This window comes from Aulonocara stuartgranti (genome assembly GCF_965226115.1).
Source record: "Aulonocara stuartgranti genome assembly, chromosome: 23".
NCBI classification, from domain to species: domain Eukaryota; kingdom Metazoa; phylum Chordata; class Actinopteri; order Cichliformes; family Cichlidae; genus Aulonocara; species Aulonocara stuartgranti.
In genome coordinates this window covers 43982417-43995100 of record NC_138958.1, presented here as the reverse complement: position 1 = coordinate 43995100, position 12684 = coordinate 43982417, and the positions used below count along the sequence as shown (strand labels likewise).

At 43.8% G+C, this 12684-nt stretch overlaps 1 protein-coding gene and 1 long non-coding RNA gene across 2 annotated transcripts in view; both read right to left on the bottom strand.

Annotated features, from left to right (window-relative positions):
- The window catches only part of LOC309701483 (NACHT, LRR and PYD domains-containing protein 12-like), a 442279-nt gene that overhangs the window by 225968 nt on the left and 203627 nt on the right, over positions 1-12684 (bottom strand). The gene's annotated exons all lie outside the window — the stretch shown is intronic.
- LOC309701622 lies at positions 3906-5087 on the bottom strand. The gene is made up of 3 exons (XR_014275183.1): positions 4865-5087; positions 4666-4764; positions 3906-3957 (listed from the first exon to the last, which is right to left on the bottom strand). It is a non-coding gene; the product is annotated as an uncharacterized lncRNA (long non-coding RNA).

The following is a 12684-nucleotide window of genomic DNA, read 5'->3' as shown; positions in this document are numbered from 1 at the left end:
CACTGTAGTGTAACATGGGTAAAAAAAAGCCATCAGGGGAGATCAGGTAGAGAACATGAAGGTCCAGTCACACTGAATGGATTCATTTTTACCAACAAGTGCTTTAAAGAGAGCTCCTGCTTGGCACAAACAGCTGTGTGCCTTCAGAGACTCAACTTCCATCAAATATTTGTTTTTTAATTAAGGCACAAGTGCACAGGCAGCAGTCTGTGTTCAGAAAAACTCAAAACATTTGATTCAAATTTAGAACAAAAACACCACAGTGGGAGGGAAACAGAGAAACTGGCTTCTTTTTTCCACTATAACTGTGTTTACAGGCCGTTCCAGTCTTTATCTGTCTCACACACTCGACCAAATAACAAACACAAAATAAAAAAAGAACATCTCACATAAATAAATACAGAAATAATCCAAAAGTAGCTATATTAGTAGTGAAACAAACAAGAAAAGCATTTAAAAACCAAACGTGTAAAATCAGTCAGTGCATGATTACATTGCTCCGCCCATCAAAAAGTGACCTGTGTGAATATCACCATCTCATTTATAGGACTGATGAACGTTGGTTGGAACATTTGTAGTCCAATCATACTTCACAGACATCTTTAATCCTTCACTGAGTCAGGCTGTTGTTCTCACAAGCCTCAAACTCTCCACCATCATTCCTGTGCTGAAGTAGTCGTGTCCCTCCTGCATGAAGGACGACTGTCCGGTCCCACTCACCTCCATCATTATGAAGAGCTTTGAACAGTTAGTCATGCATCAAATCAAAACTTCCCTCCAACCTGGATCCATGTCAGTCACATACCGCTCAAACCGCTCGACCGATGATGCGATTTCAACTGCCCTCTTATTCAGCCCTCACACATCTGGACACTCATACGTTAGAATGATGTTCACAGACTTCAGCGTTCAACACCATCTTTCCCCAGCAACTCATTCACAAACTGGATCTGCTGGGCATCAGCACCTCGCTGTGTCACTGGCTGCTGGATGTCCTGAGAGGAAGACAGCAGACAGGTCGGCAGCAACACCTCCAGCACAAGAACACTGAACACAGGCTCCCCAAGGATGTGTGTCGAGCCCCTTCTCTTCACTCTGCCTCTCATTTCTTATCATTTTCAGTCTTTTAAAAGGTGAAGTGTTCAAAAGAACAACAGCACCTGATCTCTGCTGAGGTGTTAAAGAGCTCTTATTTTAGGATGTGATGATGAGACAGCATACAAACTTACAATTACATGATAATAATACATTTGTAATACACAACATTTGGCTTGTGATTGGTGACATCTGTAACACCACATTTGTGATTGAGACCTTTTGAGGTCAACATGGTGACTGAGGACAACGGGTCCTGCAGAGTCAGTAGTTTCTATTCAGCTGTTTTGTTTTCATGTCTTCTCCTCCATCATCAGTTATCAGGAGAGCCGACAGTCAAAGTGCAAGAATTCAAAGAAACACAGAGATTCTCCTTACAGAGCAGACACAGCACAGATGTTTCCTTCATCGTCCTTCTCACTCGTTTCAGCTTCTTTTCATTTCTGTCACTGACACCAAGTAAAGCCGCCCTCTTCCTCTGAGCACCAGCTTTTCTATTATTACAAAGAAGAAGAAACCATTAAAACACCAAAGCACAAACACACTGTGGAGCCTTTTTGGTTTTCTTAACACACTTTTACAGACACTGAAAGCACAAAGCTGCTCCACAAACACAGGATTAAGAACAGAAGAAGATTTCTGTCAGGAAGCATATCTGGAAGAATATTCAGGCCCAATCTGACACACAGACCATAATAATAAAAGTGGAGAATGATCAGAATCATTTCAGAATTTTCAAATAAATCCAGATTCAGTTTTGGCAGCAGAGCACAGGGATGCACATGAGACTGAAAATCAAGTCTTCTGTATCTTTGTAAGTCCTGTGACTGTCTGGCAGTCGGTGACTTTCACCTCTGATGAAAAACTGAAATGAGATCTTTTCTCAGCTGATTTTAAAAAAGAAATGTGAGTAATGATCCAATCAATCATTGTTATTGTTGGCCAATACTGTGAAGACCAAACTAGGATTCACGTAAACGCTGAGATTCAAAGTATAATTCAATGATTATTGTCATAAATGACAGATATAGTATTTTTCTATTTTGTCTCGTATGTTATTCTGTTTATCTGATTCTATTGTTTCCCCTTGAAATCTCCTCCAGTTTGCGCTGATCCAGGACGTCACAGGTCTTGGACTCAGTCGTGGAGACGATGGTCTGGTAGCGAACACAGATCTTCTCCACGCCCTCCACCTGAAACACACCTGAGCTCAGTTTGAATCCGTCTCATTTCTGGAAAATAGACTTTTGACACGATTAATAAATAATAAAAGGAGGAAATACATTTATACAAAATCATTACAAATGTCCATTCATCACTGTAGCTTTGCATCGACTTTAATTCGACCATTTTTATATTATAAATGTCTTATTATAATTATTATTGTGCATTGATGAATATCTGATGGAGTCACTTGTTTCTAATCTGACAATCATCCACCTTCATGCTCTGCAGAGCAGCCAGGCTCTCCAGCGTGGACGCCATGTCGGCCATCTTCTCCAGACGGCGGCAGAAAGAGTCAAACTTCCCGAAGATGTAGTTCTCACTGAAAACACGCACACACATGTGTAAAGGTTAGCGTGACGCTGCTGACACGCTCTGACTCAGAGTCAGTTACTGATCACCTGAAGTCAAACTGTCTGTTCTCAGGTTTCCTCTCAGTTTGTCTCTGACGCTGTGGAAGCTTCGCTGATACGCCGCATTCAGATTACAGCAGTCAGAGACTCACTGCAGCAGCACCGGCCTGACACACACACACACACACACACACACACACACACACACACACACACACACACACACACACAGTGTTGATGTTGTACTTGCACATAAACTCTACATTGGACTCTGATGTGTCGCGCCATACCTGCCACCTACTGGTCAGCCAGTGTAAGTGCACAAAACATTTCTTCAAACCAAGATGGAAAAATACATGTTTAAAAAAATGAAGTTCAAAAATCTTTTTTCATCCCTAAAGATGAATAAAAATACTAAAGAATAAATCCTGATTGATGTCGTCATAATTCATGCATGAAAGGGTTAAAAACTATTCTACAAACAAACAAACATGAATATTTTGGAACATTTCAACTTTAAAGAGCAGAAAGAGAAAGAACAGAAAGTTATATTGTGTAAAAGTGGTTTTGTCCTGAAGTCTCAGAGTGGAGACTAAACTGTTGCAGGTCTGAGGAGCTTCTGTCCACAGACGTCAGATCATGTTTGATAAACTGAGTTTAAAGTGAAACCTGTAAATGCTGACGCTGCAGGAGATCCAGCTGAGAGGACGCGTCTACCTGTTGAAGGTCACCGTGCGGCTCTTCCAGCGCTCCAGCTCGGCCGACGGCCCGACGTCGTCGGCCTCTTTCCTCATCTGCTCGCTCTCCGTCAGCACCTGCTTGATTTGATTGGTCCACAGGGTCGACACCTCCTCCAGACGCTCCACCAGCTCACTGTTATTGGCTGAGAGCGAAACACACGAGTTCCTCTAAACACGCGTGAACACGGACTAATTATTTCAAAGAAGCCATCGTCTCAGGTCAGATGCTTCCTTCAGCTTCCACAGATAAACTGGTTTGATTTACCTGAGAGTTGATTTTTAAAGCTTTAAATGATGTTTCCTGTATTTCCAACAGTCTTATTGTTTGTGTGAGATGTGAACAGCTTGAGCTTCATACCTGCTGCTCTGTAGTCTGCAGGGCTGCTCAGCTGGCTGATGGCGTCAGGAAGCTCCACGTGCTGCAGCTGCAACTTTCTCTCCATGTTCAGTAGGGCTGAGCTCAGATTACTGACAAACTGATCCACCGAGGACAGGAAGGACCGGACGTGTGGACACGAGGCGCCGTCCTGCACAGAGCCCCACGACTGGGCACAGGGTCAAAGGTCAGCAATAACAACAAAGGTTAATGTGTTTTCCTGTTTCACTTTTTACCTCATTCACAGCCAAAAGCATCAGGAGGAGCACTGCACACAAATAAGACTTTTCATGGATCATTATGTAACAGCTGCTCTACAGTCAAAGCCCACAAAGAGAAACCAGCAGGTACAGATGAGCCCAAGGTGTGGCCTCCAGTAACACTGTGAGGAACCTTGGAGTCATGTTTGACCAGCACATGTCCTTCAACACACATATTAAACAAACATGTAAGACTGCGTTCTTCCATTTGTGCAACATCTCTAAAGTTAGAAATATCCTGTCTCAGAGTGACGCTGAAAAACTAGTTCATGCATTTATTACTTCCAGGCTGGACGACTGTAATTCATTATTATCAGGATGTCCAAAAAACTCCCTGAAAAGCCTTCAGTTGATCCAAAATGCTGCAGCAAGAGTCCTGACAGGGACTAGAAAGAGAGAGCAGATTTCTCCTACACTGGCTTCTCTTCACAGGATTGACCCCTCATGGCTGCCCCTCCCTGCCCCTTTCTTTGCTTTCAGTCTCTTCCTGTTTAAAGAGAGTTCTTCCTTCCCACCATCAACAAAGTCTTCATATATGGCGTCATGTGATCACTGGAAGCTTAAAACATCTCCCTTTTTGTGCTCAGTGAAAGCCTGAATGGATGGAGGTGTTTTACCTGCTGCGACCTGAGAGCAGGTAACATGATGTGAGTCAGCAGAGTTTCCAGACTGTTCAGGACGCCGCCGCCGCAGTCCAACACGCCAAAGTTCACTTCCTGGAAACATCAGGTCTGCATCCACGTCACAGTCAACCAATGAGGTCTGTGCGGTTTGTTAAATGTGCAGGTGAGGAGGTGACCCAGACCAGTTACTGACCTGCTGCACGTTAGCGGTGGTTATGGCCTTCTCAGTGGTTCTCAGGAAGAACAGACATTTCCCCAGTAAAGGCTGGAAATACAGAACGTGATGGAGTTCAGATTCCTTTAACGTGACGCAGACAGAGCACTTCCTCTGCACTCTGTCACCAAAGTTCACCATGCAAAGGAAAACCTTTCATGGGCTTTAAAGACGGGGTGGTTGGAGAGCTCTGCAGGCTGCTCGTTACCAGTAATGGGAGTAACGGCACTACTTTTTCAGTAAAGAGTAATCTAATTACTATTCCTATCGTTACAACGCCGTTACAATTACTAACAAGAAAATGTGGGGCAGTCCGTTACTATTTTTCAACAAACAGACGGTTGAAGCTGTGTTCAGCTTACAGCAGCTTATATCAGCTGCAGGAAGTAGCTGTAAGTAATCTGGGCGCTGCAGCTTTAAGCAGCTGTGCGCTCCCGCAGACAGACCATCACTTTTTGGCACAACAGCTGGAGCTCAGGGGGCAAAACAATCGCATGAGTGCTGCTGTTTGCCTGAGGAAGAATAAAGGAGTCGTGGTAAGACAATCACATGACCACTTACAGACAAAGCAACAAGGTGACATATACCAGTTTATAAACTGTGTTGATAGGCCAGTAAAACCAGAGTCATGATAAACAATATATACGCGTGTTTGTTCCTCAATAGTTTCATGTTTAGTGTCTAAGGACAGGAGCGAGCACTCTCTGCTTATGAGCTGCTGTCAGACCTGCAGGTATCAGGCTGTGATCTTCTCCTTTGAGTTATACGTGGAAGCAAGATGGCGCCGGTGTGCATGGCTGACCGTCTCCGACCACGTCTTCGCCTCGGCGTTGTACTTCTCGTTGTTTTATCTTTGGTTTTATGTTCTCTAGGTGATTGTACACTAATAACTTATGACAGAGACACGCTCCTGAATCTTCGGTTTTCCTGTTCTCAACGACCTGACTGCCTTGGGACCGCCGGTGCCGCTATCCCCCTGATGCCTGTCTCCCCTACCTATGTGACCTATCCTCCTCTTCCCATGCTCCGTAGGAAACGCTTCAGGAAACGGGGTAGGAGGAGCGGCGTCCGTGTCCGCGTTAAGGCTTATATCAGAGCCATGGCTATGGACTTCCCTTCTACAAGCCGTGAGCTATCCTGTTTCTTCCACTATCTCAGCAGCCACTCTGCGGCTAGATTGCTAACCCACCGTTGGATTTGCTCCGTCGGCCTTCAAACCTACCCTGCTCGCCCAGTGGCTTACCACTCTGCCCGATCTTGGATAACACCGCCTGGCCGCGGTGTTCAACATAACAACCTTTGCTCCTTGCGACGGGCTACTACAAAGGTCCTGGCCCCCCGGATTCGGATGGCCTTATTTAATGTCAGGTCTCTTTCAAATAAGGCCTTCCTCCTAAATGACTTTTTTCTCACCTCGGGACTGGATGTCCTATTTCTAACGGAGACCTGGACTTCTCCGGGTGAGTTCATCCCCTTCTCTGAGCTTCTACCTCCTGACTGTGCCTTCTTTAGCTCACCTAGGCTAACTGGTAGAGGTGGTGGCTTAGCCTCGGTTTTCAAAAATAAACATGATGCACGGCTGCTATCCTCTCCAACCTATTCCAGTTTTGAAGTTCAGCTATTGGAACTGACGGGCTCTCGGACCACTTTGTGTGTCGTGGTCTATCGTCCGCCTAAATATCATAAGATGTTTATCTCTGAATTTGCTGATTTTTTGGGATCCGTTCTTTTTAAATATGATTCTGTTATTGTTTCTGGAGATTTTAACATTCATGTTTGCTGTATGAATGACCAATTGGCTAAAGACTTTCTTGTGCTGACTGATTCTTTTAATCTTATTCAGTGGGTGAATGAGCCTACCCATGTTCAAGGCCACACCCTTGATTTGGTTTTTTCATTCAATGTGGACATTTGCATTAAGGAAATCAGGAATACTGGTCTCTCTGATCATTCCCCGGTCATCTTCGATGTAGACCTGGGTGATACTGGTCAATACCTAAACTCTCCTCTTTATCCTACGCGCACTATTAATGCCAATACTGTGGTCAACTTTATTACGTCTTTTGTTAACTCCCCATTTAGTATGCTGGATTGTTCTTCCCCACACACACTTGAGAACTCTACTAATACTCTTTTTACCACCTGTTCCTCGATTCTTAACATTGTTGCACCCATCAAAATGAAACGCCCTAGAACTTTCTCACAATGCTGGTTAAATGATTCTGTTCGTGCCCTACGACGTATATGTCGGCGTGATGAGAGGAAGTGGAGGAGTGATAGACTTCAGTCTTCTTATGATATTTTACGTATTAGCCGCTCGAAGTTCCAAACTGCTGCCAGAACGGCTAAAGCGGCTTTTCTCTCTAAAATTATTACCACTAATGGTGATAATCCACGAATTCTATTTAAAATTTTTAACTCTGTGGTGAACCCCCGTCCCTCTATGCCACTGCTGTCTTCCCCGGGTCTTTGTGGAAAATTCTCAAACTATTTTTTAGATAAAGTTTTATCCCTTAGATCTACTCTTCCTCTGGTGACTGATTGTATGTCTACTCCTGATTGTTCGGCCACCTTTTATCAATTTGAACCCGTTTCTCTCTCCATTCTGAAGCGTCTAATTGATAAATTGAACAATACTAACTGTGTACATGATGCTCTCCCATCCCGTATTGTTAAGGATTGTTTCAGTGTAATTGGACCTTGTTTATTGTCCATATTGAACTTCTCCTTGCTTTCTGGCTATGTACCTTCAGCTCTCAAGCATGCCATAATCCAACCTGTTCTAAAAAAAAGGAACCTTGAGCTTAGTGATTTTGCCAATTTTAGGCCAATTTCTAAGCTTCCCTTTCTGGCTAAAATACTTGAGAAGGTGGTTCTGCTCCAACTGCAGACCTACCTTGATGAGAATAATATAAATGATAAATTTCAATCGGCCTTCAAACAACATCACAGTACAGAATCAGCATTGCTTCGTGTTTTCAATGATCTCCTACTAATGGCTGACAACGGACGCCCCTCAGTCTTAGTGCTTTTGGATCTATCATCGGCATTTGACATGGTTGACCATAATATCTTATTAGCGAGACTTGAGCACACTGTAGGCATCAAGGGCGCTGCCCTGGATTGGTTTAAATCCTATCTCTCCAATCGGCTCTCTACGGTACATCTGGCTACATCCTCTTCCTCGGCTGTACCTGTTTGCTGTGGTGTCCCCCAGGGATCTGTGCTGGGCCCTACCCTTTTCTCATTATACTTGCTTCCTTTAAGTGCCATCTTTGAGAAATACCATATTGCTTATCACTATTATGCAGATGATATCCAGCTCTATTTTGAGCTAAACGACGATCTTGCTCTGTCTCTGAACAGCCTCCGAGAATGCATGTCCGAGGCCAAGAAGTGGTTGTTGTCGAATTCTCTTATCCTTAATGAGAAGAAAACCGAGATTATGATTTTTGGTAGTAATGCCCTTCGTGCCAAACTCCGGGATGCCTTTGGTTTTCTTAGTTGTTCTCTCTCTGATACTGTCAGGAATCTGGGTGTCTTATTTGACAGCTCCTTTTCATTTGACAAACAAGTGTCTGCTGTTGTCAGATCTAGTTTTTACCAGCTTCGTCTTATCTCTAAGGCTAGGCGCTATATCCCGCATAAAGACCTTGAAAAGCTCATCCACGCCTTTGTAACGTCGAGGCTAGACTATTGTAATTCACTTTATTGTGGTCTCCACTCTTCCCTTTTACAGAGATTACAGACAGTTCAGAATGCTGCAGCTCGCATTCTAACCAAAACCAGCAAGTTTGCCCACATTACTCCTGTCCTTGCCGATCTGCACTGGTTGCCTGTCAAATATCGTATTCAATTTAAAATTTTGTTGTTTACTTTTAAAATTACTAACAACACTGCACCCAGCTACCTTAAGGACCTTTTAAACCCTTATGCTCCTGCTAGGGCTTTAAGGTCATCGTCACAGTTACTGCTGGCTCAGCCCAGATCTCGACTTAAGACTAGAGGTGATCGATCGTTTGCTCTTGTTGCACCTGTGCTGTGGAACAATCTCCCGATTGGCATCCGGGCATCTGATTCTATTCATTCTTTTAAATCACAGCTTAAAACATATCTTTTTAAACTTGCCTTCTCCACCTTTTAATTGCTGGTTTGTTTGTTTGTTTGTTTGGTTGCTGTGACCTATTGACCTCTTGTATTAATTCCCTCCTATCTTTCTATTGGTGTCTTTTATTATGGTGGTACAGCTTTTATCTTGCTATTACCCATGTGCTGTAGTCATTCTTATTGGTAGCTTTTATCTATGAACATAACTCGTTATTTTTATTTATCCGTTATCAATGTTTGAACCTTTTATTGTTTTATGTAAAGCACTTTGGTATGCCCAAGGCTTTTAAATGTGCTCTATAAATAAAGATTGTTGTTGTTGTTGTCCTTTATACTGGACACTAATTATTATTTTGGAGTCGCACAAATAATTCATGTGGCGTCTTATTGAATGCAGAACAGCTGATTGTTCTGGAAATAGTTTAATGGTTATTAAAAAAAGGGTAAAAGGTAAATGGCTGCAAATAACTTTGTTGTTTGCAAAACTTGTGTGTATAATTTTCAAATTTATATTTACATTTAAAGTTATAAAAATGATTCGTTAAACATGTTCGTGGTTGTTACAGTAAAAAATATAACTTTTTTGTTTTCTGTCTGATTTTAGATCAATTGTGTTAATACAGTTTGTCAAAATGAAAACATAACTGCAGATTCAGACACGTGAGGTTGTGCTGAAAAGAATGATACCAAACAAGACAAAGTAAATAATTTTTAAAGGTAAATGTAGAGGAAACATAAAAAGCTGTCACGGCTGGGGCAGCAGTCGTGTGGTGGAGTGAATGAGGACCAAGATGCAGACGGCGGTGGAGATTTATTTACAGGGAAAATAACAAAGGTGAGGGAAGAAGCGAACATCAACCTAAACTGGGACAAACTAACAGACAAAGCAGAAAACATGAGGGCAGCAGGGAAACACAGAGATGACACGAAGAAGGCAGAGAGACGTGGAGACACACCGATGGACACGGAGACACACAGAGTAAAGCAGACAACGCCACAAGCAACACAGGCAGACACACACTATAAATACACACGAGGTAATGAGGGGATGACACACAGGAGGGGAGCACAGCTGAACCACAAGACGAGACACAAACCTTCAAAGTAAAACAGGAAACACACAGACTGTTTTACAACACAAGGACACGAACAGAGCACAGAGGACAGACACAGGCAGGGCTGATAAAACACAGAAGCACTAAACATAAGAACCAAACCCTAAGAACTAAAACAAAATCAGAATAAACACCAAACACAAGATGAAACCAAAAGGAAACACAAAACGCTGCGACCCAGGACCCTGACAAAAGGAGTCACAATGGCCGATTATACCCTGGAGCCCAGAGGGTATTTTTAAAGTTACACAATAGTTACTTTTCCTAGTAATTAATTACATCTAGAACCTTGTCACTCAGTTACTAACTAAGTTACTTTTTGAAGAAGTAATTAGTAACTATAATTAATGACTTAATTAATTTTGAATGACTATTTGAAAGTAACTTGCCCAACACTGGATATGAGCGAGTTTCCCAGCTGATGCAAACTGGAAAGCTTCTCCTGTTTGAAGTGGATCTATTCAGCTTTTATTTCCTGATCATTTTAAGCATCAACAAAGTTTCTAAAAACAAGCAACAGTTTGTCATCATTCATAAACTCTGACGTCACAGGAGTGTTTTTATTCCTGTCCCATGTTTGAACGTTTCTGCATATCAGAGCTGCCAACACGGCACCGACTCAGGCTGGAACTGACTTTAAATACTTCATCATTCATGATCCTGTTAAAACCACATCCAGGGGAAATGTTATTAGCATGTAGCCTTTAGCTCGTGTTCTGATTGCTGCTCCTCCATGTTTGTAGTCCTTTTTTCTGTGAATAAGTGTTTGTGGAGCTTTGAGCTCCTCAGACTTTGGCCTCTCGACCTCCTGATGTTCAGCCTGCAGCTGTCAGTCATCCAGTGTTTGCTCAAAGACTTTAATCACCTCGTTAACCAAACAAAGCAGCACAGTTTGATCCATGGAAACACAAACACGCTCAGGCTCATCATCTCTGAGCAGGACGATGATGAATCGTAGGCTCGGTATTGTTTGGAGCTTAAAGAGAAACCAGATACATCAGAACACAAAAACCCCGAGAGGTGGATCAATGTGACGTCACACACCTGAGCTCTGAGTCCTCGAGTCTGATCCAGGCTCGTGCTTTAAGACACGTTTCTGTGTAACCCTCAGCTCAGGTGTGTTCAGGACATTTGCTTGGAAGAAGCCGTCTGTGGATAAATCCTGCTCTCCACCTCAGCTGTCAGGTTTATCCAGAGAACGGCCGTCCTGACTTCCAGCAGCCCCACAGTCCTCGTTTCTAATAAACTGGCATCACTGAAATGAACTGTCTGCCTCGCTGTTCAATAATCTGCTCTTTGCCAATTTCCCAGCAGAACCTTCCACTCATATCAGCATTTTTCTGTGATTCTCACATGAACTAAACATAAAAAGCTGAAGCCAACCTCAGAGTTCCCCGTAGTGAGGAAGAGTTTCCTCTGAGCCACAGCTGAGTTTGATGCGTCCACAAAGGAAGACTGACGGGAGGACAGACTCTGGGAGAAAGGCAGATATTAAAAGATATGAATACAAAGTACGGTGCAACAAACAGGACAGCAGATTATGAAGAGCGGTTAGACCTTCATGTGTCAGTCATTGAAATGTGATCAAACTGGGACAGTGGCACGGCGGCCCCTCTGTTGGTCTTCCTTGGTCTCTTGTGTTCTGGGGGCCTCTGGATGTCTGGAGTTTTTGTCATGGTCCTGGGCCATGTTGGCCCAGTGTTCTTAGTTTCCTTGTATGTTTGTATTTTATTCCATGCTTCCCCTGCCCATTATGTTTAAGTTCTCCCCGTGCTCTCTCTTCCCCCTGTGTGCCCTCTATGTATTTATGAGCCCTCGTCCCCTTTCGTGTTTATTCCATGTCTCCCCTGCCTGTTACGTTGGTGTTCTACTCGTGCTCTCTCTCCTCCTGTACTTCCTGTTTCACCTCTCCCGTCAGTGTTCAGTTCACCCCGCCCTGTCTCGTTATGATTATCAGTGTCACCTGTGTTCCCCGTGTGTTCCCACTTCCCTCGTTAACCCTCTGTGTATTTCTGTCTGCGTCTCCCTCTGTTCAGTGTGACGTCGTCCCTCATGTTGTGTGGATCTCCCTGTGTCTCTTCGCGTATGTTAGTTTACTTTTCCCAGTTTAGTTTTGTATTTCCTATGTTCGGCCATTCCAGCATTAAAGCTGTGATTTTGAGTTCACCCCCGTGTCTGTGAGTTTTGCGTTTGGGTCCTCCTCCTGCCTGCCACACAGCCGAGCCTTGACAGTACGACGTCACCAGATATGGACCCAGCAGCACTCAACCCACCAGAAGAACTGCGTCTGGACATAATCTACTCCGTGGAGAGACTCCTGCATCTGTGGCTCGAACATGAGGGGAAGGAATTTCGCCGTGCTGTGGAAACCAGACTACAGCGCTTGTTCTGTGGTCTTCCCTGGCTACTCAGTGCGCTCCACCCACTCGAACAGGATTTAATCCGCAACGAGCTCCACCTTCATCCCCCAGCTGCTACTACTCACCTGCCTGAAGGGCCGGATGTGGAGCCGCTCGGCCCGTCAGAGCCATCATCAAAAAAGAAACGGCATTCACGCCGCCGACGCGCCACCCCACA